At 38.4% G+C, this 25,213-nt stretch overlaps 1 pseudogene; it reads left to right on the forward strand.

Annotated features, from left to right (window-relative positions):
* Positions 1-10,715: 10,715 nt before the first annotated feature.
* Positions 10,716-11,494, forward strand: LOC133087002 (small ribosomal subunit protein eS4, X isoform-like; annotated as a pseudogene).
* Positions 11,495-25,213: the final 13,719 nt, after the last annotated feature.

Consider the following 25,213-nt stretch of genomic DNA (forward strand, 5'->3'; position numbering starts at 1 on the left):
CCAGCTGTGAGGCCCTAAATCACTTATATACTCTTCTCTCAGTTTAGGAGTTCCTAGCCAACCATTCATTTTCATAAGGTTTTTGTGTGCCCAGTGTTCAAAAGTAAGGAGTGGCTATCCTTGCTTTGAAAACATTTCAATAAAGAATAAAAGTCCTTCAGCTGAAAGGTTCTCTGTAAAGAAGCCCAGTTTGGCCACTTGGTATAGGAAGAAATTATACCTAAAGCATACAATGTCATTGGCAAGCTTCTAGTAAATTGAAATAAAACCAGATTTTTACTTTATTCAAATAGCCAAAATTAGGGCCTGAAGTTTCTAATCCTCCTACCTCTATGACTGGGCATAAAGATAAGTTATATAATTTAAATCCATCGTACCTCTGGGCAATACTACCATCTAAGTTTTTATGAGGATTAAATGGGATTGTCCATGAATAGTACTTAGCACAGTACCTGACACATAATAAGTACCCAATAAATGTTAGCTATTAATTTACCATCTAATTCTCAACGAATCTTGTAATTAGGTATTCCTTCTGATACCTCATCTGACTGTCCCTCCTCTTCTAGCAGATAATAACATCTTCCATAGTAATCTATCACATGATTGAAAGGTTTTATTCTTTATGCTTTAATCACTGAGCTTCTCTTCTACTGTTCCTTTGCCATTTATTGAATTTACTTGAAGAGAAGTACACAAATAGACTCAATGCTAAAGGACTGACAAACACTGAGTATAATAGGAAAATTACTATAATTCTGGATATATCACAGCTTACTCCATTTGAAATGTCCAAGTATAATACTTGCTTTTATAATAAACTATTGTCGACTCGTATTTGGCTAATAGTCCACCATGACCCTCAGGTCTTACTGGGTCTAAACATGCCACTCCCCTTCAATCGTTTTTTCACCACTATGTATTTCCTTCTGGTTGATCTGGGGTAAGTGTTTACATTATGTTCCACACAAAATAAAAGACTTCTTTCAGAGAACTGCTTCAGATGCCTATGAACCAGAACATCAAAAAGAGAAATCTTGCTGTACAGCAGAAACTAACACAACATTGTAAAGCAACTATTCTCCAATGATAATTAATTAAAAAAAGAAATCTTTCAAATATAAAGTTTCATTAGCTTGATATCACAATATTTTCTTTGCAATTATATATAACTCTCAGCAATGATGCAGGGAATGTTACTGAATTATGTATGCATATTATATGTCGATTAAAAAAAGATATTGCTAAAATATCCACATCTTAGATGAGTCAAAAATATATAAATCATCCTAGTGTTTCAAAAGTTTTGTGTTCTTTAGGTGTTTTGCGATGACTTCTTTGAGCAATTCCTCAAGATAATTTTAATAATGTCATCTTTGTAAATAAGGCTGCATGGGACGATAGAAAGATCCCTGGCCTGGGAATTAGGTGAGATGGATTCCAGCCTGCTACCTGCTGATCTTCTGTGCAGCCTCAGGCAATGGATGTGTTCTTTTTGAACCTCAGTTTCCTCCTGGTCCATACTGAACTTTGTAGCTCTGATGTTCTAAGCAGGGCTGATTTGCCCAAACTTAGCTGCATCCTGGGATTTAAAAATCTCTTCACAGCCCTGTGCTCATGCAGTGTCCGCTCCAGTGAGGTACTTGGGGTGCTCTCCAAGCACGCATGCAAGCTCCTTCCCTTGGCAGACTGCATCTGAGCTGTGTCTGTGTGATACCCTTTTGATCCATAGCTGTGCTGTCTGCTTTTATGAGTCAAAAGAGTAGTTTCTGGTGTCTTTTGTAGATGTGCTTCAGCTACATGGAAATGCAACAGTAGCAACCTCTGTTAATAAATACCTAAAGAAAGTATCTCAGCAATTTTGATGATGAAATGGCGTAGGGTCCCAGAGATCACTTAGAAACCCTCCCTCCATAAACATCCCTCATTTTTCATGTAAGAAAATATTGCTGCAGCAGGTTAGATATGGAGTAAGACTGGAATCCAAATCACTTGTCTTGGAGAGAGTGGAATTTTCACTGAAGCATGCTACTGCTTCCAAATATACCACAGTGTCAATATCAGGGATTAGGCACTGATATAAATAGAAAATATAAAAATATGTTCACAAGGCTTTACGGTGGACAAGCAACTTACACCTCTATTATTTCAATTGAGCCTCACTGCAAATTGCAGAAAGCTGACACTTGAAAGGGTTAAGTAACTTGCCCAATGTCACTTAGCCAGGTGGTAAAAGAGCCAGACTTAGAGGCCAACTCCTCTGATCCTGGTCTTGTATGTTTCCTGGACTTAGCCCTGCCTTCCATCAAACAGGCTGATTACCAAGGAATGAAGTAGATCTTTCCACTGCCTCTGGCTGCTGAGGGATCAACCTGAAAAGGGTTGGTCCAGTTGGCAAAATACTCCAAGCTATTCACATGTTCTAATCTACCAAGATCAACACTATAATTAAGTTTACTTTTGGGAAACTTCTGAACAGGAAACCAATCAGAAGCCAGATATTCCAGCTGATTCTTTTCTTTTCTTTTTTTCCTTTTTTGATTCTCTGAAATGGCTCGTTTCTAAACATTTAGTCATATTAATATGCAATTACATGAATGGGTGGTTCACACAGGCAAAATCACTAGATAAGCTATTTTTGACCCAAATTTTTTCATCAGATAATATTAACAATTCCTTACATTTACAATAAGGAGCTACGCATAGTGGTTAAGCAGGAGAGCTCTAGTGGTCACATCAGGGTTCAAACCATGGCTCTGTAACCTCGTCACAGTTTTTGTTCATATAATGGAGATAAAATTGTAGCACATACATCATAAAGTCATTAACAGAATTAAATGTGGTAATACCTATAAAGGGCTTAACATTGTACCAAGCACACAGTAAGCACACAATAAATGCTAGGTATTATTATTATTATTTATATAGCGGGGTGTCATATTATTCTCATTTTACAAACTGAGATTCAGAGAGGTTAGTGATTTTCCTAAAGTCACAAAGTTTTAAGTGGCTTTATGGGAATTTATTTGCTAAAGACTTATTAAACTCTAATTCGAAAAGATACATGCACCCCAATGTTCATAGCAGAACTATTTACAATAGCCAAGACATGGAAGTGCCCGTCAACAGACAAATGGATTAAGAATGTGATATATATGTACAGTGGATTATAACTGAGCCATAAAAAAATGAAATTCTGCCATTATTAGCTATGTGGATGGACCTAGAAAATATCATGCTTAGTGAAATAAGTCAGACAGAGAAAGACAAGTGCTGGATGATATTACATACATGGAATCTAAAAAATACAACAAACTAGTGAATAAAACAAAAAAGAAGCAGACTCACAGATACAGAGAACGAACTAGTAGTTACCAGCTGTGGGCGGGAGGGGCAATCTCGGGGTGAGGGAGTGGGAGGTATAAGCTATTGGGTGTAAGATAGATTCAAGGATGTATAGTACGATGCGGGGAATATAGTCAATATTTTGTAACAACTAAATGGAAAGTAATCTTTAAAAATTGTATAAAGGGCTTCCCTGGTGGCGCAGTGGTTGAGAATCTGCCTGCTAATGCAGGGGACACGGGTTTGAGCCCTGGTCTGGGAAGATCCCACATGCTGCGGAGCAACTAGGCCCGTGAGCCACAACTACTGAGCCTGCACGTCTGGAGCCTGTGCTCCACAACAAGAGAGGCCACGACAGTGAGAGGCCCACGCACCGCGATGAAGAGTGGCCCCCACTTGCTGCAACTAGAGAAAGCCCTCGCACAGAAACGAAGACCCAACACAGCCATAAATAAAAAAATAATTTAAAAAAAATTGTATAAAAATTTGTTTAAATTACACAAATAAAAAATTTTAAATAAGAATTTAAAAATAAGAATAATACAAATGAACATATATGCTGAACAGAAACGACTCACACCCAAAGAAAACAAACTAGTGGTTACCAAAGGTGAGAAGGATGGGGGAGGAGCAAATTAGGGGTATGGGATTAAGAGACACACACTATTATGTATAAAATACATAAGCAATAAGGATATATTGTACAGCACAGGGACTTATAGCCATTACCTTATAATAACTTTTAATGGAGTATAATCTGTAAAAATACTGAATCACTAAGCTGTAGTGATTACCTGCTTTACCTTATATTGTAAATCAACTTTACTTCAATAAAAAATAAAAATTAAAAAAAACTTATTAAAGATGAATTCACATCAGGCTGAGAGCAAAAACAAGAATGGGGGAGAGAAGAAGAGGAATGGCAGACTGGCTGGGTGGCAGGGACCCCTGAACAACCACATGACAGAGCACGCAGCTGAATGTTGCCAACTTCATACTTTTGCTCTCTTTACTAAGTGACCAGTCTGTGCCGCCCTGCTTTACCTGAAGTGGCTTGGTTTTCCCTCAAAGCATGACAACCACAGAAGAATCAGATCAAACAGAATGACACCTTTATTAAGATAGCCTCTAGGCGAAAGGCCAGTTGTGTCTAAGCCTCTACCGTGTGACATAAATCTGTTTAAATTTGAGAGCATACCAGTCATGTGGGCACAAACTTCTTTTCGTAAGGGTTAGGAACACTCTTAGCTGACAGTAAGAAAAAAGTCCATTGAATTATCAACTAAATTACCTATGGCATTGTTGTTGTCCTTTTAATTTTCAATCCATCTTGGACTGGTCAATATTTTGTTCAACAAGTCTACTGATGCTGGTTTAACAACAATGTCAAACAATGTACTATGGAAGTATCTAAACCCTTATTCTCAATATCTGTTCTTATCTCTTTACAGAGCAGTAAGAAACAGTTTGTGTACTGACACATACTTCTAACATTTTGGTAAGCATTGGCATAAATAAAAGGACAGTTATTATCAAGTTCATGAGAAATTCAGAAGTGATCCCAGGGTTAATTTGGAGGCTCCATGTCATTAAAAAAGACCCAGGCTTTTTTTTTATTATCCCATTTTGCCAGCCACAGGATATTGGTTTCTATCCTCAGGCTTGTAATCTAATGGCCAAAAGCTCTCTGAGGCCCAGATAGCACCTCCTCACTCAACATCATCCAAAGCAGGAAGGGAAGAATGAGAGCAAAGGGGCTTTCACCTCATGTGGTTCTGTATTCACTCAAAGAGGAATATCTTGTCTAGAAGGTCTAGAAGCACCCCAAAGATCCCCCAACTCATCCAGAACTGCCCCTATACCCAACATGCAAAGAAGAATGGGATCTCTGTGGTTGAATGAGGCCAACAAGGATCCAGTCCCTTGAGGCTCCACAGCACATTGCCATATGAACAAAGCCAGGGACTTTGGCAAGGAAGAAACAGGAATGGCTGTTAGGTGAGAAAAGAAGTGTCTGCCCCAGAAATCTTAGCTCTGTCCAGACCACAGGAGGCTTAAAGAAGTCTGCCCTCAGGGAAAACGTGGCATTCTGCAAGGATAAAGTAGGTGCTCAAATTTTTTAACATGATATACCTTCTTATCCACTAGAAACTTCTGGAATTCAGAAACAACCAGAAGGCAGACCTCCCATCCATTACCTCCTGAGCAGATTTTTTTTTAACATCATAAGTCTCCTTTTCCTTGTTTTTAAAAGGGGCTTATAACAGGACTTTCCTCAGGGATGTGTTATGAGGATTTTAAAAGTTAACAGAAAGCACTTAGAAAAGGTCTTGGCATGTGGCAAGCTCTAAATAAACCTCACCTTACTGTTATTGCTAAGTGGTTATTGAGACTAACTGTGAGTTTCTACATAACCCAGGGTCAGTGTTAGAAAATCCTGAGGGCTTGAGAGTCTGGAGATACGTAGGGCAGTTTCTGGGGCTCGTTTCACATAAACACACAATAAGGAAGGACTGAGCACGCAGAGAGAAATTTTATGGGCAAACGTGTGACTTCTGAAAGAAGAATATCAAGGCACTCACTCTGAAGCAGTGGAAACTCAGGAGACCCAAATTTGTCTTATTAGAGTCCAGCAAAACCCAGTGTGAAATTACAGGCCCTTACAGAGTCTTGCTTCCCCTGAGTCACTTTGGGGGCTTATTTGAAGAAGTTCCACGAAGAGCTGTGGTGCACTAGAGCTGTGATCTGCCCTTAGCGGTGGTGCTGAGGTTGTGACGCTGTGCTGTCCACTGGCCAAGGAGCTATTCCAGGAAGCAAGAAATTCTGGAATGGCCCAGAGGACCTTTCAAAAGCTGTTGACAGGAACAACTGGGAGTTACCACAGCCAGCAGAGAATGCTGCCCGGAGTTACTGCGTGCAACAACATAGGGAGGAATGGTCACCAGGAGCTGGGGCTACTGGCCTCTCCTATCACTGAGGGCCATAAACCACAAACTTCTAAAAGACAGTTCTAGAAACTCCCAATGGAACTGATTCTCATTATTCAAAGCGGCAGACCCTAGGTCGGAACTGGAGATCTTATCGCTCAGAAATTCTTGCCCTCCTCACCATCAGTTCAGGGGATCGAAGTGCTGGTAATTAAATAGCAAACTGTAGAGGGAACAGCATGGGCTCAGAGTCAAAAGACCTGGACCTGAGTTCTGGATTTTTCATTCTGTGACCTTGCTTAAGTCCCTTAATCCTCTGTGCTTCAGAGTATTTAATAGATTAATATATATATGAAAATGCTTTATAACATATAAAGTACCAAGAAAATTAAAAACATTGTAATCATTATTTTTTCAGTATGTTCTTAAATGAAGAGCAAAATTAACAATTTTTCACAAGAGAAACTGAAGGGAATAGAGCCCTAGAAAAACTGAGTGGGGTCCCAAGCCAGTTTTAGAGACCCTTAACAGGAGCCTAGCTGAAAGTTCAGGTGAGGTTTGGAGAATGAGAGCCTCACTAATGACTAGGATCAGGTTCAAATTTGTGATCTCAAGTCCTTGAGCTTCTGCATAGATGTGGTACGAGTTTTCCGTTGCTTAATGGGCTTGAAATCCCATTTTGTTTCAAATGGAAAACCACCTGAATGTTTCCTGAAGAGGGTTTTTTAGAAAAAAAAAAAAAAAACCCTAAGCATAACATATCTGTTGTTGATCTTCTGTCAGTATCGTCCCTTCCAAAGTTCCCTGGGGAAACCAGAAGGCAGCAATACTTCAGCAGCTGGGAGAGAAGGACACATTACAAGATGTGATCACAGCTGCTGTGTTGAGTCAGGACGCCCTTTTGAGATGTGCAGACTGGTGCTTCTGTGAGGGCAGCCGTGCTCTGCACCCCTCACCACTAGTCTGGAGGATTTCCTGCACACATCCAAGTAGTGACACTACCTACTTCCTTGGGCACCGTCTTCTGTTTTGGAAACTAGTGGTGCTTCTGAAAGACTCCATCTGCCTATCCACTTTGAGTTTCCACTGCACTGGCATCTGGGATTCAAAACTATTCAATCTACTGTCAACAGAGTCTTTCTTTAAAAAGAGAGAGCAAACGAAAAAGAAAAACAACCACTCAAGAAGTGAAAGAATCCAAACACTATCTAAAATGAAACAGAGAAACAGCATTCTTTCTGTCCTGTTTTTAAATAGAGCTTTCCACGCCCCCACGTGTATATGCTATAATTAGAAAGTGTGTTGTAGAAAGGGTGTTATGATCACCCTCTAAAAATCTTGTTTTGTAATACTGACTTTACCATATGATATTAATTTGGGGAAAGAAAAAAACAGGAAAGCAGCTACAGCACAAAGAGGTCCACAATGCAGTGCTATGGAGTATCAGAGGTAAAAGGAATAGCTAAAATAATAATAATAATGTCTATTAATGTTTTTAGGCATGAAAGTGATGAAATTTAGTTTAAGTCCACATTGACTCTTCTCCAGACTATTGCAATAGACTGAATTGATTATCCAATTCTTTCCCTCCTCTGATTCAATCTCCAGAAATCATTGTCCTGAATCCCAAGTCTGCTCGTGTCTTTGCTCTAGTCAGAATCATTTTTGTAGATGCTCACCACCTACAGAACTAAGGACTGCTCCCAAATTTGGAATCCAAGCCACCTTCAGTCATTTTCTTCAGAGGTGATACTGCCTGCCCCAGGATGTGTTTGAAAATCTTTGGGGATTCTTTTCAGTGGTCAAAATGCCATGCAGCACTGATGGCTTTTAGAAGGCTGGGACCAGAGATGCACACTCCCTAAGATGACAAAGACCCATCCACCCCAGAAAACCAGTAGCATACCCATTGAGAAACTCTGAGACTAACTTTTCAAATTTCCCAACTTTATTTTCTACTCCTTCCTTTGTCATATCCAACTCTGCAGCCACCTTGACTAGTCCCATCTCTAACCTCAATTGGTGTACTCACAGTGGCCTCTAGTCTGAAATGTCCTTCCCAACTCAATGATCTTTGCCATTCTCAATCTTTCAAAACCCAGAATAAACTATTCCCATCCTACAATCAACATTAATTTCTCCATTTCTGTGGTCCCACATCACTTTGCTTATACCTCTACACTTACTGTATCCTGCCTTATATTATTGCCATTTTTGTTACTCTTATCTCCACTACCAAATAATACATTTCTGGAGGACAGGACCTGCCTTATTCAGCTTTATATACCTCGAACACTAAACACTGACTTAGTGCCTGGTACTTAGTAGATGTGTTGAATTTAATTGAATTACACTCATTATTTGTGAATATTTTTTTCTGTCAAATGTATGTGAGGACATTCTAAATTTTTTAAACTACTAGTGGATTTAATATGTAAAGTCTTATTTTATTAGTACTTCCTAGGCAAAAAACTGTTTGAATAACTTGAAAAAAGTGGTTGGTTTCCTGCCCCTGTAACTGAGACAGGGTTAAATCCTTTTAAAAGAAAGAGCCAAAAGGATTTAGTCTCTCAAAAGTCACAAGGAAAAGGAAAATATAATTTTTTTGTGTTACCCACTGAGATCTTTGTGTACACATACCTCCCCAAATGACTAAACTTTACAAATTTCACTTGACTTTAATTCAACTTTCCAAAAAAAAATTTTTTTTTTTTTAAGTCACCTTTGGACTGGGATGAAACGTGGAAAATTTCAACTCAAAGTCAGATTTTTTTTTTTTTCCTAGGAAGCTGTGAGCAAATAAAAACAAGGTTTGGTGGTAGCATTTTACCCATCTACCATAGACGGGTCACTGCCAGCACCATATTTGTTGATGAGACATTTGGCAAAAGGCCTGCTGCAGAAATACAGTCTGTGACTTTATTTTGCTGGAGATTTCATCTGTGAGGATTTTCTTTTCCAGTTACAAAGTTCTCCCAAGAGGGACATAGCTTCTTTTTGGAAACCTGTGAAATGTTGGCAAGTCTTGCCCTGTTTACCATGGAAATTTGTACTTGGATAGAATTACAGTGTATGACCTGGTACAAGCATAGATGGATGTCTGATGCCTGCTATTTTCTCTTCATATTGATTTGAAAATTATAAGTCATAGAATCAGATCAAATAACTTTGATCTTTCCAGTTCATTCGTTCACAGTGGCATACAGTCATACTTGTATAGACTTGAGAATAGATCGGCAGATGACAGAACATATGTTACTATTAAAATTTATGGGAATGGTTCTAATTAATCTGCAGAGGGTTGCCTGAAAAGGGAGTAGACTATTTGTAAGCATGGATGATTTAATATTGGCTTATCTATTGTTTTTTTCTTAGGAAGTTCTAAAATATCATATGGCTTCAAAATTGCATTGATGGGTTATATTGTTTTTAATGAGAAGGAAAAAAATGAACTAGCCTTGCCTGTAAACAGAAATTATCTGCTTTCCTCTAAATAACTGTTTAAAGCATCTGGCCCAGAATTGTATAAGAAATTTGTTTTTATGTCTTTGGGAAATAGTTAACAGTCTCACTCAGGACCTCGTCACTTCTTGCCAGGATTACTGCAATAGTTTCTAACTTGATCCTAGACCATGGTTCTCGCACCCCACCCTCCATCAATTTGCCACACTCCTATTGGCACTGTCATTCAAAAATCAGATCTGATCACCCCCAATCCAATGGTTAAAACCCTTCAAAGGTTTTAGGAGTGCTTTTAGGAGAGAGTGCCAAATTAGCATGGCATGCAAAGCTCTATCCTAGCCTTCCCCCTTGCCTCACACTACTCTCACTTGATAGTCCACTGTACACATGCCACTCTCTAAGTTTTCACTCAGTTGTGCCTCTCTGCCTTTGAACCAGCTGCTCCCAAGCATATAATGTCACCTCTGGAACTCCCTGCTGTATCCATGGCTTGCTCTTATTCATCTTACAGCTCACGTGCTACTTCCTCCAGAAACCAACCCAAATTTTCTCATCTAGCCAGGATGACGCCCACGAGTGTTCCAGTTACACTTGTGCTTATCTCCAGAATGGCAGCTATCACACCACATTGCATTTTAATAGCATGGAAATTCCAAGAGACCACATTTTATCCAGAGCCTAACAAATATCCTGGCATGTAGATGGTACTCAATATAAACTGATCAAATTGTGAATGAACAAAAGGATGAATGAAGGAAAAAAATGTTGAGGTTTACATTATATTTGTTTTTCTGGTTATACTTTGAGACACTGATAGTCTTGAATTTGCCATTTTGAAAGGATCTCAATGATCAGAAATTATTTTTTCTCTTTTTACCACTTTGAGAAAACAATGTAAATTTAAGAACCAAGTTGACTTCAAAGAAAGTTTAGGCAAGCTAAAAAGGATTGAAGAATGCTCTTTTCATGGCTAGCACAGCCATGACTCATGATCCCAAGAAACATCTGAAGCATGTAACAACTCCAAAGCATTGGATGCTGATAAACTGACCAATGTGTTCGTTCCTCGTCCATCTACCAGTCCCCACAAGCCTGAGAGAATGTCTCCCCCTCATCATTTTCTAAGGAACAGACCTAAGTATGGTCTGACAGGAAATGAAGCAAAGAAGATCGGCATGCAACCGTTCATTAAGACTGACGGCAAGGTCCAAGCTGATATAACCTACCCTGCTGGTTTAATAGATTTCATCAGCCTTAACAAGACCAGAGAGAATTTCCATCTCTCTATGACACCAAGGGTCACTTTGTTGTTCGTTGTAGTACACCTAAGGAAGCTAAGTACAAGTCGTACAAAGTGAGAAAGATCTTTGTGGGCACAAAAGGAATCCCTCATCTGGTAACTCATGATGCTCATACCACCTGCTATCCTGATCCCCTCATCAAGGTGAATGACACCATTCAGATTGATTTGGAGACTAACAAGATTACCCATTTCATCAAGTTTAACACTGGTAACCTGTATATGGTGACCAGAGGTGCTAACCTGGGAAGAATTGGTGTGATCACCAACAGAAAGAGACCTCCTGGTTCTTTTGATATGGTTTATGTGAAAGATGCCAAAGGCAAGAGCTTTGCCTCCTGGCTCGCCAACATTTTTCTTATTGGTAAAGGCAACAAACCACAGATTATCTCTTCCCCAAGGAAAAGGGATCCACCTCACCATTGCTGAAGAGAGAAATAAGAGACTGGCAGACAAATAGGGTGAAATCATCTCTAGGTTATGTGATTGAAAAGGTCTTTGTACTTAACTGAAGATTATATGGCATGTTTAAAAAACAAAAATAAGAATGGCACAAACCATTGAAGAACTTAATATTAATTATTAATACAATCATCATTCAAATGATTTTGCAACCCTTTGCACTGTGTACATTATATTGACCAACCCCGAGCATCTAAAATAAAAATGTCAACTTTAGTTTGTGATGAACAAATTGCCTTTAGTTATTCCATAGATAGTGGCAACTATCAGGATAAAATCATTTTAAATTCACTTGAATATAAAACAATTAACATAAGTGATCTTCTTTAGCATTTTTGGTAAAAAGTATTTTATTAACTTGAATCAGCAATAGGGTTTACAAATCCCCCTCAGATTTGAAAAAATCTGCTTGCAGGATTTGTGACTTTTCCACTTGTTTTGTTTCATTCCTGCATATGCACTGACAGTTCAAAAGCCCAGTCTTTAATTCTAGTGGCAATAAACTCAACTCCAGTCCAGAACTTGTACTACCTGACATCTTCCACCCAGTCTCCAAGGGATAAAAGCAGTGTTTGAAATCAGCCTTCTATGTAAAAAAGAAATCTATGGTGTGGTATGAAATGCAACAGAATTTCTAGCCCCCAAAATACATTCCTCCCCACCTCCTGCCCTTACCAGTCAATATCTGAAACTACTTTAACAAACAGAAACACACGGTATGAGGGAATAGTCTTAAGATGTCAAAGAGATTATTCACTGATTTAAATTCACACTGCCTATTATGTTTCCCTTTTTGCCTTATTTGCCAGGAGGCTCAGAGCCAAATTTATTATTCAGTTGTAGTAAAACTCTTCTACTTCCTGCTTCTGTTAGAAGCCCCATCCCCTTTTCTATATTCTATGGATTAATGTACCCTCAAAAAAATAATATGTTGAAGCCCTAATCCCCCAGTGTGGCTAAATTTGGAAATAAGGGCTTCTAAGGAAGTAATTAAGGTTAAATGAGATCATAAGGGTGGGGCCCTGATCCCACAGGATTAGTATCCTTACAAGAAGAGACACTAGAGAGCTGGCTACTCTCCTTCTCTCTCCCTCCTTTCCTCTCTCCCTCCCTACATGCACACCAAGGACATGCGAGGACACTGCAAGAAGGCAGCCAGGAAGAGAGCTCTCACCAGAAACCAAATGAGCTAGGACCTTGATCTTGGACTTCTAGCCTCCAGAACTAAGAGAAAATTTCTGTTGGTTAAGCCACCCAGTCTACCGTATGCCCAAGCTGACTATTACATATACAATACATGTCTTCTCTTTTTATCTGACTCTTTATTGCTTACCTGGCACCCAGTCTCTCATCCCTGGTCACCATAAACTCTGCTACGCTGCATCTCCTGTCACCCACCTACCAGTTACGAAAAATTTGAAAACATAGTTCATAAACTGAATGAAATTAAGAAAGATAGTAACTCAGCACAATAATTTGGAGTCTACCCTCAAACTATACTTGCAACCTTAAAATTAACCCTGTCTATTGCTTTCCTAAGAGTGACCTCTATAATTTTATAAAAAGCAATGATGACTTTTTGCTTATTATACTTTAGTGTCCAGTTTTATAAGTGATGTTTCTGTAAAACTGGCAAAATTAACAAGCATGATACTGTGGCTTAATTTCATGGGATGGTGTGTCCTTATTGAACACAGAAACCACCTTACTCCTACCCCATTTTCTTTTCATGTTTTTCCATTTTTTCTAATGTTTAATGTGATCCACAACCCAGCCCCACCCCTCCATTCTCAGGCCTTTCCCTCCTAACACACAGTCAGCAAATGATCTCAGTATTGCCTATTTCTTTGATATCATTCAGCTTAACTTGTGGAAACTGTTTTCTTCTCATAAGACATACTCCAGATAGCCAGACTGTAAGCATTATAAACTACAAGCTCTTCTAAAGGAAGTACAGAGGTTTAGAGCTACAACAAGGCTAGTAGTGTTCGAGTAATAGTTTTTGTGTCAAGAAAAACAAAAATCATTAAGATAATAAGTTTCCACTATAGCTCACATGCTTAAAACATTCTTTAAAAATTCTCCTTGTAGGGGCTTCCCTGGTGGCGCAGTAGTTAAGAATCCACCTAACAATGCAGAGGACACAGGTTTGAGCCCTGATCCGGGAAGATCCCACATGCGGCGGAGCAACTAAGCCCATGCGCCACAACTACTGAGCCTGAGCTCTAGAGCCCACGAGCCACAACTACTGAGCCCGCGAGCCACAATTACTGAGCCCGTGTGCCACAACTACTGAAGCCCATGCACCTAGAGCCCATCCTCCACAACAAGAGAAGCCACTGCAATGAGAAGCCCACACACCGCAACGAAGAGTAGCCCCCGCTCACCACAACCAGAGAAAAGCCCGCGCAGCAGTGAAGACCCAATGCCGCCAAAAATAAATAAATAAATAAATAAAAATAAATTTCCCTTTAAAAAAAAAAAAAGAAAAAATGGCCATTCTCCTACACCACTCACAGCATAGCATTTCTTGAGAACAATTTAGCATTATTTATTTAAAAAAAAAAATTCTCCTTGTAAGTTAAAATGTTCTGTATTTGCATTGAATGAAAAATTGTATTACTGGAATATTTGAGAAAAATCCATTGAGACATTTTTTTCCTTAGGTGTGGAAGTAAAGAAATAATATTAATTTTTTCAAAATTCAGTTATTTTTACAAAAACAACTGAAAAATGGTTGAACTTCATTGATTCCCGTGTGGGTAGACTTCAGTGTGAGGTAATTTTCGTGAAACACAGGAAAAGTAATAAACTGAAGTTGAATGTGATTTGAAAATACTTTATGAGCAACTAAAAAAAAATTCTTAAAGCTCTCTTGGATAAGCTTGTCAAGATTAGCCTCTTGGCATTTAGAAATTGAATGAAGTTAAATGACTCAAGATGTAATAGTGCCCAAATAGAGAATGATTATTTCCACTTAGCTGTCAAGCATGGATACAAGTGTTCCTCTATACAGGGTACTAGAAAAGACCATTGGTCAGGAAAGTGAGCACCAGATATCACTTCTTTAAGAATTAAAGTACTTAGTGTTTTCTAGAAATGTCCCAAAAGAGCTTACCAGGCCTGACATTCACAGTGTTCCATCGACTCTCCCATACAGATCTTTTTAGTTTTCTACCTGACAGTCCTATCACAGAACCTATCTCCAGAGAAACTGAACACCTCCTTGAGAGCACTATCTAATGTCTTCTACCCAACTTATGCCCTATATTACCTTGCTCTTTTCTTCATAATACTTATCACTGTCTGAAGGTTCTAATTTATTTGTTTACCATCTGTCCCTTGTCTCTCAGAATGAAAGTCTCATGAGAACAAAGATTTTTCCTTGTTTAGTGCTGAATATCCAGGGTCTAGGACAGTGTTTGTCACATAGTAGGTACTCTATAAATATTTATGGAATGAATGAATGAATGGATGAAATTTTTATTTCCCATAAACATCTAAACTTCACTGCCTCTGTGTCTTGGCATATAAATTTTCCTCCATCTAGAATGCCTGTACTCTCCTTCTGCTCTACATCTTCATGGTCCAATTAAAGTTTTATAGCATCTAGGCCTGTGTGGGAATTAACAATGTGCAAGCTTCAGCTCCCTTCAAAGAGTGGAGGATATTTAAGGGATCAGCCTGTGATGTTTTCTTTTCACACACACAGACACACAAGTGCACATGCACACACATACATATACACAAACTAGCACAGTATCACTCAGTAAGCATTTATTACATTAATTAATGAGACTAGTGTACCATTCAAGTTCTAAATGTGATTTCACCTTAGCTAGAAATATAACAAGAAAAGTGGACCCATCATTTGGTTAGTGCTGTGGCATGGCAGGAGAAATATATCAATTACATGTGTTCAGTTCACACAGAAACAGCAAGGGTGGCAAAATTCTGATGTAAATTCAGATCATTAGTTAATAAACTTTTGCTCAGTTGTCCCCTGCCAGGTTTCTGGGACATATCCAGGACTCCCTATGGCATTCCATGGGTGTTTGGAAAAAGAGAAGGAAAGAAGAAAAAACAGAATCTTCCCAAATCTACATAAATCTTCAGGGGCCTCCTGTCCATGGGTTTATGTCAGGGTGACCTCTGTTTTGCCCTGCTTGGAGAATCCACCTTGAATGGGTCAGTCATGGTTTATGAAGGTAGAAAGAGAAATGCATTTGTTCATCTCTTGGACTGAAGGATCTTAGTACCAGGTCAGTCATTCTACTTCCACTTATTTTTCCAACCACCAAATTCTCTTTTCTCATCCCTCTCCCTCCACGCACTCAGTGTCTAACAGCCTATGGAGTAATAAGTTCTTTCAACTACACTCTAAGAATTCTCATGACTTGTAATGATAGCGAGTCCTCTGACTATAAAAAGGTAGATGTTTAATCTCGTCTTTTTCTCTGTATTACTTCTATGCTCATTCTTTGCCTTATAACACAAAAGCATGTCCTTTTTATTTCAAGTTGCTACGTAAGATCTGTGGCTGGGTCTATAGGTGAATGTAATCTGCAGATGATAGCATGGTTGGTGCATTTATTTTGTTTTTTTTGACAAGTGTGAACCGTGAGTTACAAACTGGCCAATGATTCCCAAGGTTCATTTTGTGATACCTATGTTGTAATACCCCAAAAGGTATCAGAAAATTCTTAAAACTAAATTAATTTGGATTTACCTTTAAATTTCTGAAATAAATATGGAACAATAGCATTCCTTGACACAAAACATAACAAAAGCTGTTGTATCTTCCAACAGATTTGGAACTGTTTATTGTTCCCAGAGACAGACTCAGTCCATTTCATGAATATTGTTCGGTTACTTAGCACCAAGTTTAGATGTTTTCTGATGATAATAAATGAATTCGTGTTTGCTGCATTCAAAGTCGTTGTATTTTAAAATATTCACTCCTCTTTAAGCCCTTGGAATTAGAAAGCTGATGTGTGGAAAGGTTACAGAGGCAACTATTAGGAGCTGCGTCAAGTTACCTCCAGGCTTCAGGCTGGCTTGCAAACATTAAACAGTACAAGAGTTACCTTGTAGTCAAGGAAGAGAGATCCATATCCGGTGACACTAAACCACTCTACTGATGATGGTTAAGAGTGAGACGTGACTATGGCCTACTCACAAGACTGCCTTTAAAAATGGATTAAAACAGGGGTTCCGCGGCCTGTTAGGAACCGGGCGCACAGCAGGAGGCGAGCGGCCGACAAGTTTCATCTGTGGCTCCTCATCGCTCCCCATTGCTCGCATTACCCCTCACACCCCGCCGTTTGTGGAAAAATTGTCTTCCCCAAAACTGGCCCTGGTGCCAAAAACGTTGGGGACCGCTGGTTTAAAACATCATATACAAATTGGAACATGAATTAGAGGCAAGAAGAGATAGGGAAATGTTATTTGCACAGCCTCAGGCCCAACTGCACGTACACAGAGCTGGAAAGTATTTTGCTTAGTACCAGTGCACTCAACACAAATAACATTTAGTACTTATTAATGATATTTAGAACTTATTACGTAGTATTTATCTAGTACTTAGTATGTGCCAGGAATTGTTCAAAGTCATTTAACATATTAATCCTTTAAACCTCCCAGGAGATAGTAGAAGGTAGCTACTTTTATTGTTTTCAACATTTTTCAAATGAAGAAACAGACACAAAGAGAATAAGCAACTTGCCCCAATGCACAGGGGTTGCATTGCTGCAGACAACCTCAAAGAGGCAGCAGACTAATCTAGATCAGTACAGACTAATGTTACCAAAAAGGGTACAATACCTTCATCATCACTAGAGGAAGACATTCCACAGTTACCAAAATAAGAAGCCATGTAAAACCATGCAGAAAAAATCATGCATTTGTTATGGACAAATCAAATTACCAAGAAACTTGGTAAATACTATAATGATGGATTTTCCTCAGTTATATTTAAGGGGGAGTTAGATATACCCTTCTTAGCATGTCAGCTGCAAACAGGTATGCAAGAAAGAAAATGAACAAATATCAAGTAACGCCATCAGGCATCATTGAACAAATGTCACAATGATCATGAAGGTACTAGAGGTGTTTTGAAGAATCTTCATTACTCTTTCAAGTCATTCATCTCTTAAGAATCATGGACTACCTCCAAGCCCAGCGCAAAACCTCCTTCAGAAAATGTGAGAGGCTATAGCTACATAGCGATAGCTATATCAGCTACTTAGCTGTAATGGCTATAGCTATGTAGCTATAGCTATAGCAGCTACTTAGCTATAATGTAGGTCAGAGTTCCGTTACTGGTTAATTGTTTTCTTTGTTTTTGTACACGTGTCAAGTAAAATGAATGAAAGGAAACACTTGCCTTATGAGATACAGGTTTGATGTTATGCTCAGTGAAATGATCACAGGAAAGGCACCATTTCTAATCTATTCAATTTCTTAGCAGATCACTTGGACAAGTATATAGCCTTAACTAAAAATCCTGTTTGGCACATAAGAACTACAAATATATCATTAATATTGATTAATATTTTAAAAGAAAAATACAAAAGTAAAAATTGAAGTAAACCTGCAAATGAAAAAATGATATAAACATATTTAATCATCTAGAAGCAATATTAAGACACTTGAAGATATGCAGAACATTTAACCATAATTTCAAATAACTCCTTTGTCCATGGCCCATGAGTTGCTAATAAATATTACATTTAATGCCCATCGACAGATGAATGGATAAAGAAGATGTGGTATATATATACAATGGAATATTACTCAGCCATAAAAAAGAATGAAATAATACCATTTGCAGCAGCATGGGTGGACCTAGAGATTATCATACTAAGCGAAGTAAGTCAGAAAGAGAAAAACAAATACCGTATAATATCACTTATATGTGGAATCTAAAATACAACACAAATGAACATATCTACAAAACAGAAACGGACTCACAGATACAGAGAACAGATTTGTGGTTGCCAAGGGGGAGGAGAGATGGGGGAGGGAAAGATTGGGAGTTTGGGATTAGCAGATGCAAACTATTATATATATAATGGATAAGCAACATGTCCTACTGTATAGCACAGGGAACTATATTCAATAGCCTGTGATAAACTATAATGGAAAAGAATATGAAAAAGAATATATATATATGTATAACTAAGTCACTTTGCTACATAGCAGAAATTAACACAACATTGTAAATCAACTATACTTCAATAAATTCTTTTAATTACATGTCTTCCTTATTTTTAATAAATTCATAGACTTAAAAGTTCAGCAACATAATGTTTTAGCATTTACTAACTTGCTCATGCCAGTGATTATGTAAACTAATAAAATTATAAAAACAACAAATATTTTATTAGTATTAAAATCAATTAAGATAATACACCATGGGGCTTCCCTGGTGGCGCAGTGGTTGAGAATCTGCCTGCCAATGCAGGGGACACGGGTTCAAGCCCTGGTTTGGGAAGATCCCACATGCCGCGGAGCAACTAGGTCCGTGAGCCACAATTACTGAGCCTGCGCGTCCAGAGCCTGTGCTCCGCAACGGGAGAGGCTGCGATAGTGAAAGGCCCGCGCACGGTGATGAAGAGTGGCCCCCACTTGCCGCAACTAGAGAAAGCCCTCGCACAGAAACGAAGACCCAACACAACCAAAAATACATAAATAAATAAGCCTACACCTCAAAAAAAAAAAAAAAAAGATAATACACCATTATTCTGACATATATTTCTTTATAAAAATAATTTTAAAGTAATAATAATGCTGAATTATATGATATTACAGCTAGGACAGGAGGGACAGTGCAGCCAGATTAAGCTGCCTGAACTAAAAATGTTATGTTATAAAATCTTTCTGAGGAAATAAATGTATTTCATTCATTCATTCATTCAACAAATATTTATTGAGTACCTATAAAACAGTAAAACATATGCTGTACTACCAACTTTTGATGAATATTAATATATTAATTTATTATATTTTTTATGCACATAGTCTAAGTATGATAAACATTGTTCTTCTTAGATATATTTAATAAATTCAATGATGAAACTCTTGAAAAAATTCCATATAGTTCTCCCAAAAATGTTGTCTCTGGGACCAATTTTTTTTCTGTAAAAAACATGCAGTAAAAGATTTGGGGCAATGGGCCACATCAACAACTTCCTTACTCCCAAATATTTCAAAGAAAAACATTACTGTGCTATACTTGAACATTTGCTCTGTGAGATTTCTTTTTCAAAATAGATTTTTTACATATTGAAAAAGGATAAAAAGACAGGCTAGACATTGCATCCTTTGAGACTTTTGAGTAGTTCCACTGTAGAATTAAGCCTTGAGGCTCTAAGCCTTCTTGCTCTGCCTTCCACTTGATAAATCCTTTTTCATGTTGGGACCTTCGCACTTGCATTCCCTCTGCCGATATTCCTTCCCCTGATTATATCCATGGCTTTGTTACTCACTGCACTCAGGTCCTTGCTCAAATATCATCTCCTCTGGCAGTACCCTCCTCCATCACTCTCCATCCTTTTCCCTGCTGCAATAGACTATTATCTGAATCTGCCTTGGACCAGTGTGCTTGAAATAACAAAAAGAAATTCATGTGTAATAGATTCAGCATTAAGATGGCTCCATCACATGGATCCTGAAACAAATTGTAGCATTACTCATCCTTATACATCAATAAAGATAAAGATTCTATTTCCAGACAATGACATTTATTGTTTTGAAAACTATTTTCTCCTGAATATTAAAGAATATTACTTTTATTGGGACTTCCCTGGTGGCACAGTGGTTAAGGCTCCATGCTCCCAATGCAGGGGGCCCCAGGTTCGATCCCTGCTCAGGGAACTAGATCCCACATGCATGCTGTAACTAAGAGTTCACATGCCACAACTAAGGAGCCCACGTACCACAACTAAGCAGCCAGCGAGCCACAACTAAGGAGACTGCCTGCTGCAACTAAGAGACCTGGTGCAACCAAATGACTAGACACCTAGTTCTCTTTAAAAAAAAAATAAAATAAAAAAATAAAGAATATTACTTTATTAAAAATCTCTTGGAGGTCCAATGACATTTGCTGATTGAATTTGAAAGTCAAGTACAAATTGGGAGATTGGGATTGGCATATATACACTAATATTTATAAAATAGATAACTAATAAGAACCTGCTGTATAATAAATAAATTAATTAAATTAAATTTAAAAATTAAAAAAAAAAAAAAAAAAGGAAGTCAAGTACAACAAGAAGTTCCCTCTCAGGCACTATGAATGTCAGTTTTTTTTGTTTGTTTGTTTGTTTTTTAAACTTTTTTTTAAAATTAATTAATTTATTTATTTATTTTTGGCTGTGTTGGGTCTTCGTTTCTGTGCGAGGGCTTTCTCTAGTTGCGGCGAGTGGGAGCCACTCTTCATCGCGGTGCGCGGGCCTCTCACTATCGCGGCCTCTCTTGTTGCGGAGCACAGGCTCCAGACGCGCAGGCTCAGTACTTGTGACTCACGGGCCCAGTTGTTCTGCGGCATGTGGGATCTTCCCAGACCAGGGCTCGAACCCGTGTCCCCTGCATTGGCAGGCGGATTCTCAACCACTGCACCACCAGGGAAGCCCTGAATGTCAGTTTTAAAGTTAGACAGACTTGGCTTCAAGTCTCAGGTCTGCAGCAAACTAGCTATGTGAGCATACCCTTAAACTACTCTCATTAAAAGCATCAAAAACCTTTTTTTGATTTAATCTAATAGACACATTCCAATTCTTATGTTATTGGACCACTCTGAATCATTTGATAAAGATGACAACTCTTTTTTTTCCAGAAATTTTGTTTTCTGTATACATTTTTAGCTGCTCCTTATCAGTCACCTTTGCAGACTCCTCCTTTCTTTGTCTTTCAAACATTGATGTTTCTCACTGATCTGAATAAGGCCCTCTTTTCTCCTCACTCTCCATTCTTTCTCAGTGCTATCATCCTCTCTCATGCTCAGACTTCCAACGCATCACCTTACCTTACAGCTCTCTCTTAAGGGCCAGATCCAGGTATACAGTTATCTACTCAATACTATCTTGTAAATTTCCCAGAGATACTTCAAATGGATTGTGTTCAAACCGGAACTTGGCACTTCCTTCACACCGACCTGATATTCTCTTGTTCCCTGTGATATTCTCTTGTTCTCATTCTGTCACCCACTTCATAAACCTGGATCATCCTCTATTCCACTCTCACCTTCACCCTTCTGTTCTCTGATCAGTCACCAAATCTTGTCACAGCTACCTCCTATGTGTCTCTCAAATCTGTCCATGTCCCTTCACCCCCACTGTCATTGCCCTTGTTCAGGGGAAAATAATCATCTCTGTCCTGGATCACCTCTAGAGAATAGACGCTTAAACCTGTAGCACTGCTATGAGAAATAGTTAATGAGAAACTTCAGGTATTTGGAGTAAATTAATGTTTTACTCTAGTGGTTTCTGACTCTCAGGGAAGGTGAAGGTACCCCAAAAGGCCTTTCTTGGGAGTCAGAGACCAGGAGCCTTGACAAGATTGCTTTATCAATTAATGCTAAAGCAGAAGATAAAAGCATTTATCATTCAGGGACACTGACTTGATAGCCAAATGACACTGTGCAAGTCCAGAAAAAAACCTAACCAACCTGACTCTACTAGGTCCATTTGGTTAAACTGAGTATATTAGCAGTTAAGATTTAGTAAGAGATTTAGGGCTAAACATATTTATAATAAAATGCTAATACCATTAATGATTGTGCCTTCATATTAATTAAAATGCAATGTCTATGCCTCTTGTGACTGACTCGAAAGCATCAAAATGACAATTGTATAAATATCCTACTTTGTTTAAAGTATATTAGGTTTTAGAAATAGTTGCTATTTAAGTAACTACTTAAATAGTTACCACTCTTACAACTTAATAATAAAAAGACAACCCAATTAAAAAATAGGCATAAGGGACTTTCCTGGTGGTCCAGTGGTTAAGAATCTGCCTTCCAATGCAGGGGATGAGGGTTCGATCCCTGGTTGGGGAACTAAGATCCCACATGCTGCAGGGCAACTAAGCCTGCACACCACAACTACTGAGCCTGTGTGCCACAACTACTGAGCCCATACGGTCTAGAGCCTGAGCGACACAGCTAGAGAGAAGCCCGTGTGCTGCAACGAAGAGCCCACGCACTGCAATGAAGATTCCGCATGTCACAATGAAGATCCCGCATACCGCAACTAAGACCCAATGCAGCCAAATAGATAAATATTTAAAAATAAATAAATAAATGACAATGTACATTTTTAAAAAATAGGCATAAGATCTGAATAGACATTTCCCCAAAGAAGATATACAAATAGCCAAAAAGTCCATGAAAATATCTTCAACATCATTAGTTATTAGAGAAATGCAAATCAAAACCACAAAGAGATACCTACTTCATACCCATTAAGGTGGCTACCATCAAAAAAAAAAAAAAAAAAAAAGAACACTAACAAGTGTTGGTGAGGATATGGAGAAATTGGAACCCTCATATATTGCTGGTGGACATGTTAAACAGTGCAACTTCTTTGGAAAACAGTTTGGCAGTTCCTCAAAATATCATCATATGACCCAGCAACTTCACTTCTAGGTATATACACAAGAGAGATGAAAACACGTCTACACAAAAAACTTGTACACAAATGTTCACAGCAGCATTATTCATAATAGTCAAAAAGTGGAAACAACCCAAATGTCTATCAACTGATAAACAGGGAAATAAAATGTGGTAAATCCATGTAGCAGAATATTATTCAGGCAGAAAACAGAATGGTTTATATGCTACAACACATATGAACCTTGAAAACATGAAAAATTTTTTTCATTTCTAATTACTTTTCTTTGCTAAGTAAAAGAAGTCAGACACAAAAGGCCACATATTATATGATTCCATTCATGTGAAATGTGCAGAATATGCAAATATATAGAAATAACAGGTAGATTAGTGGTTGCCTAGGGCTCCAGAGTGATTGGGTGAGGGAGGAGATAGGGAATGACTGTGGATGGATAAGGGGTTTAGTGGGGAGGAAACAAAAAGGATCTAAAATTAGATTGTGGTGATGATTGCACAGCCCTGTGAATACATTTTAAAACACATTGAACTGTACCCTCTAAATGGATGAATTGTATAGTATGTTAATCATATCTCACTAAATCTCAATTTCTTAAAAAAAAAAAAAAGAAGAAAGAATCAGTACACAAAACCTGTTTGTCAATAGTGTTGGTTAGAAATGTGTTCAACTACAAGTGTCAACATTCAACTGATAGCAAATGAAGCCAAAAGGAGCTGACTTTTCTCACAGAGCAAGAAGTCCAAAAGTATGTAATGACTCTTGGCTCTATAACACCTTCATGGATCCAGCTCTTGGATCCATGGATCCTGCTGTTTGACACCTGATAATTACAAGATGAATGTTGCAGCTCCAAACATCCAATCAAAGCAGAAACAACAGCAAAAGGGCAATAACCACCCAATCAAAGCAGGAACAACAGCAAAAGGGCAATAACAGTCACTTCTGTCCCGTTACCAAGAAAGCAAAGCTTTCAAAGACACACTGGCTGACTCCCACTTATATCTCATTGGTCAGAACTATGTCACATGGCCACCCCTAGCTTCACAGGAGGCTTAAAAGTACGTGATTTTCACAGAACAGCTCCATTCAAAGTAAGAGTTCTGTAGGCAATGAAGAAGGAAGGAAGGGGTATTGGGCAGAGAAATAACAGTGTCTGCTGCAACATCTCTCTCCAGGCATATACCCTGAAAACCCTACTAATACAGAATTACATTAACAATCTTAATTTTTTAAAAACGCAAAACTTACATTAATGCCCTGGTTGGTACAGGACGTAAGCAAATCTCCCCTCGTTTCACCTTCCCTCATCCCTCTCCTGACCACTGGGATGGCTTTCTTGACACTGAAACTGCCTTCTAGATGCTTTACTTTCTAGTCTCTGGTAATCCCCAGTTTGAGTATGTGTCAACTAAAGAAGAAAAAAACAAAATAAAACAAAACAAATATCCTGACCAAATACGAAATGCTCTGATTTTCTAAGGAGGAAGAAAACTTGATTTCTTTTCCCATAATCTGTTTGCTTCGTACCCTCCAGCCTCTCCCTCCCACACATACAGACCCACAAAAAAATCCTTTTACTTTTCTCTTCAGAGAGTCACCTTCAGTCTCTCTTAGGGCTGCTCTCCTCACCTACTTATATGGTGGTTTTCTCACAGGTACATTCCTATATTTTAGCCATGTTAACATAGTTCTAACCTTATAGAAAAAGCAAAATGTGGTGGGATTATGGGCTATTATCAGTTACACAGTTTTCTCTCAAAACCATTCTATTTCAGATGTTCGTGTGGACCTGACAGTTTCCACCATCATATTTGGAAGTTTACCTTTTAATGAGGAGATACCATGTGCCAGACACTATGATAAATGCTTAGGATACATTATCACTATTGCTCACATTACCCTTTAAGATTAGTGTGCTAGACCCTAAGTAGTTGAGTAACTTTCCCAAACTCAAACAACTAGCTAGTTGCAGAGCTGAGATTTGAAGCCAGGTCTGTCAAACTTTAAAATCCATATTATAGTGCCTGAGAGGGAACATCTCATTGTACTTAACTTTCAAATTCAATCAGCAAATGTCATCGGATCTC

Source organism: Eubalaena glacialis, chromosome 3, assembly GCF_028564815.1.
Source record: "Eubalaena glacialis isolate mEubGla1 chromosome 3, mEubGla1.1.hap2.+ XY, whole genome shotgun sequence".
Lineage (NCBI taxonomy): Eukaryota > Metazoa > Chordata > Mammalia > Artiodactyla > Balaenidae > Eubalaena > Eubalaena glacialis.